The following is a 4919-nucleotide window of genomic DNA, read 5'->3' on the forward strand; positions in this document are numbered from 1 at the left end:
ACTCATTTTTCGTTTCTTATTAACTCAAACAACTTTAGCCCTGGTTTTGGCTGAGGATTATTATCTTCCGTTGACCTTAAATAAATACACAGCAGATATTTCTCTAGCAACATTGGTTTGATTTGGGAACAACAAAGTACTGCAATTTGGGACATGCAGTCTAATGTTGACCATGTGCAAGTCCAGAGAAGCAAAGGAGAGGAAGGCTTTTATGCATGTGGGAGGGGCTGTTATAAATGAAGAGTCTATTGGAGGAAACTGAAAGTTCTAAGTATAGTGAATTTTCATTGGGTGAGTTATGGCAGTCTCCCATTGGCTGAGCTGTCACTGGGCAAGGAGGAATTTTTCTCCTGCTAAGTAGTAAAGTAATATCACTTCCAGTCAGAGTTGCAAAGTACCTCTCTTCCCCTTGGGGTTAGTAGTGTGCGTTGAGTGATATGCATTACAGTTCTCTCTTCTAGCCTCCCAACTCCAATTTAAATGAGGTTTCTCTGTATTTCCACACCTCATATGGTGAAAAAAAAAATCAAATATTGACAACCTGTTGCATCTTTCCCAGAAAGAAAGAGATTGCAGCTAATTGGAGTAATTGAGCAAGGTTTAAGGCAGAAACAGTTTGCAGCCACATGGGAACAATGAATCAGTGAAGCACCCTGGGGCTGGGCACAGTGGGGGAGCTTCTACCCTGAGGCATTCACTTAAAGGAGAGTAGTTAGAAGTGGGTGCCTGAGAGGAGTTCTCTAATCAAAAAATAAAATGACTACCACCTTGTGGCCTGGCAGAGAGAAAGCCATGGGAATAAATAACCCAACCTTATTCTCTGCCCACTTTCATCTCATGCAAGTATTTCCCAATAGCCAAACCCACCCAGAAGTTAAATGACTAGGGGTGTCATTTATGGATGGTCCATACAAGTCTCAGCCTCCTGGGGCACAGAATCAGGTGAGGGTAGAGAGTGGCTCTGGAGGGACAAATGAAGAATACCCAGCACACCTACAATGAAGCCCAGGCTAGGTGCTAGGGTTGCACATGTGGGAAGACCACTCATGGCTGTTGTCTCAAGGGTCTACTGGTGAGATGGTTAATAACCAATATCACACCAATAAGTAGTAAAATTCTATTTCCAGTAAGTCCTGCAAAAGAGAAGTACATATGCTGTAAAAGCACATGAGAGCTAAGATTTAGTGAGCACTTCCTGTGCCATGTTCTGAGCATTTTATTATACATGTGTAAACTCATTAACCTCGCAACAATTTGATACAATAGATACTACTGTCATTTCTGTTTACAGATTAGGAAACTAGGGCATTATTGTAACAGTGAAATGCTCGGCCTCTCTGACTTCATCTGTTGAACCTGCTTTGTTTCCATGGTCTTCCGTACTAATCATTGGAGGAATTCTGCTTGTGGCTTGAGTTTTAGTAAAACAGCCCTTTACCAGAAACTGCTTCTCCTGAGATGAGAAATATGTACAAAATTAATGATTGTTTATCAAAGACAAGCAGGAACCTTGTGGCCAGACTCACATCAACTCAGAGTCAACAGACTAAGAACAAAGAAATTTCACAATTTTCCTCAGACCCCTGCTGTTGCTCATATGTTTGTGGTCATCAATCAACCTGAAAGCCTTCCCATTTCCCTCTTCCCTTGATATAAAAGAACCCTGAATTCTGTACTTTTGGTGGAAAAGGTGAAGGGATTCAGAAGTACAAATTGGCAGTTACAAAATAGTCACAGGGATATAAAGTACAACATAGGGGATATAGTCAATATTGTTATACTATGTATGGAGTCAGGCGAGTACTAGACCTATTGAGGAGATACTTCATAAGTTATATAAATGTCTAACCACTATCTGTACACCTGAATCTAATATTGAATGTCAGCTATAATTGAATAATAATATTGTAATAACTATGTATGGTGTCAGATGGCTACTAGACTTATTGGGGTGATCACTTAAATTATGGAAATGTCTAATCCTATGCTGTACAGCTGAAACTAGCATGTCAACTGTAATTGAAAGATTTTTTTAAAAATTAAAAATATTGATATCAGCATTACTTATGACAGAACATTTGAAAAACTAGCCATTAAGAGGGACCAGGTAACTAAATCCCAGTATATTCACACAATGCAATACTATCAACCTTTGCACCTGGATCCATCATACTATGTGTGTATTGTTTATTTATATTTTTTAAATGAGAAAGATCTATAGGTACTGACCTGAAAAGATGTTGATGATGAACTATTAAATGAAAATAGCAAGTTGTAGAACTTTCTGTGGTGTTAAAAAAAAAAAAAAGTATATGCATTTACCTTTTAAAACCATTTATATGGAAAAGCAAAGGAATTAGAATAGCTAAAGCAATTTGAAAAACCAGAATAAAGTTCTTCCCTGTATCCTGGTGCCAGGAGCCAGAAAGGAGAGTGTCTTCAGGAACAAAGATGGGCCACATCTTTGCCCCAACGTACTATAGCCCCCAGGCTGGCAGCTGGCATCCCAGCTTCTCTGCTCCCAGACACAGAGTCAACTCAGATTGAGCGGAACCTGGACTCTGCAGTCCTGGACTCCCTAAGTCTTCAGCCTCTTCCCTCATACCAGGAGCCCCTGGCAGTTCATCTGGCTGCCCCAAACTCCAAGCCAAGGGCTGCCACCCCCAGCCTACAGCAATGCAGCCCTATCCATGAGCCTTGGGCTGCTTTACAGAGGAAAAGACGTTCCCTCCCCATAGTGGGTAGGAGCCAAGGGGATAACTGAACCTTTGCACCTGGATCCATCATACTATGTGTGTACTGAACTCCCAAAGACACACCAATAGTGGCCTGAGACCCATTGGCATGCTCACGAACGTTGCTGTCAGTAAACATGGAGATGCATTTAGCAATTTGGGGGAGTCAGGAAGAAAGGAGAAAAACACACACATATATTCTGGGAGCTAATTGGTACTCCTGCCAGGGCTGGCAGTGGTGAGAGTAGAAAAGAAACCTTTGTTGCTACTTCTTGGGTCCCCTGGACTGACAACCCCAACTGATTCAGACAGATTCTGGATATTTTATTGGTGTTACTGTAGGAGAGTGAGAGCTTAGAGCTTCTTAGTCTGTCGTTTTGCTGACAATCACCCTACATTTTATTCTGCCTACTGTAATTTTTCTCCTCAATACACAGTCAACTTTAAGAAAGTAATAATCTGAGGGCCGGCCCGGTGGCTCAGGCGGTTGGAGCTCCGTGCTCCTAACTCTGAAGGCTGCCAGTTCGATTCCCACGTGGGCCAGTGGGCTCTCAACCACAAGGTTGCTGGTTCAACTCCTCGAATCCCGCAAGGGATGGTGGGCTGCGCCCCCTGCAACTAGCAACAGCAACTGAACCTGGAGCTGAGCTGCGCCCTCCACAACTAAGACTGAAAAGACAACAACTTTAAACTGAACAGCAACCTCCACAACTAAGATGGAAAGGACGACAACTTAACTTGGAAAAAAAAAAAGTCCTGCTGGAAGTACACACTACCCCAATAAAGTCCTGTTCACCTTCCCCAATAAAATCTTTAAAAACAAAACAAAACAAACTTGTTAGAAATGTAAATCTTAGGCTCCACCCAAAAAAAACCCAGTAATAATCTGCATATACTGTATTTAATTTTCAAATTTGAACAACGGTTAAGAACACAGAGGGAAACTGAGTTGTTATGAACAAGTTTGGTAAGGGAATTTGATTTATTTTTTTGAAGCTATCTAAATGTTCAAGAATACTCTATAACAATTCTAATACACTAAAATTAGAAAAAATAAATAAATGATTACTCATTGCTCTCTCTTTCCCAACCCTCACCTTCACCCCAGCACCTATGACATTAGAGTCATCTGATTAAACATCTGCCTCCCCACTGGTCTAGAAACTTCTGCTCTCACTCATCTCTATCACCTGTGTTCACTATATGCCTAACACCATTGCAGCCACTAACATGGTAAATGAAGGAATTATTTCTCCACTAAGCCCAGAGTCTGGATTTTAAAAATCACACTAATAATAAAGAAAACCTCTCCCATGTATTCTGTGAAGTCACAGCCTTAATAGAGCAAGTTGTGTAAATGTTGGGAAGGAGGTCCCTGATCTGCCATATGCCTAAGAGGGTGATGAATATCACCCTGGCACTAATATTTCCTGGGTACAATTAGAAGATCCAAGTTTCTCAAATGAGAAACTTGACCATTTGTCAAAGATAGATCAATTTAGGAATAAGAGCTAGTCCCTTCTCCCCTGTTGTGTCATTGTCTGTGTTGATGAGAAAACATCCAACCTAAGAGAAAGCTTATAAGTGTTTATTTGAGCCAAACTGATGACAATTGCCAGGAAGCAAAGTCTTAACAGGTTGAGAAAATGCTCTGGAAAATGGTGGGTTTGTAACTTATTTTACACATTAGAATCAAAGGAGGAAGGTTACATGAAATCCACTGGTTGTAGATTAGGGGTCTGGGAGAAAACAAGGCGGAGAAATCTCTGGGATTAGATAAAAAGTAAAATGGAGAGACACACACTTCTTTTACATTGGTGGGTACAGCAGAGTTAATAGCATTTTACAGCACATAGAGATGGTATTTGGGGAACAAGATAACAATGAGGGATTTTGGAGTTTCCTGCTCTGGTGTGGTGGGTTGTGCTGACCTCCGCCCTCCCCCCCCCCCCGTGGGGGGGGGGTGTCTGGAAAAAGGGGTTACTCTGACATTCCAAGGGTATGTTATCTTAGATGCAAAAAGACAACAGATAGGCTCACTTAAGGTAAAGATTAACCTTTGTCAGGGAAACTACAGGCCAAGGATATGACTTCCTGCTATGGCCCACCTTAGTTAGGAATTTTTATGTTCAAGCGATTCTATGTGGTTATTTTCACTCTCTTGAGCTTTAACATGTGGCCCCT

The sequence above is a fragment of the Rhinolophus sinicus genome, chromosome 4 (genome assembly GCF_057876585.1).
Source record: "Rhinolophus sinicus isolate RSI-liver-muscle chromosome 4, RSI-T2T, whole genome shotgun sequence".
Taxonomy (NCBI): domain Eukaryota; kingdom Metazoa; phylum Chordata; class Mammalia; order Chiroptera; family Rhinolophidae; genus Rhinolophus; species Rhinolophus sinicus.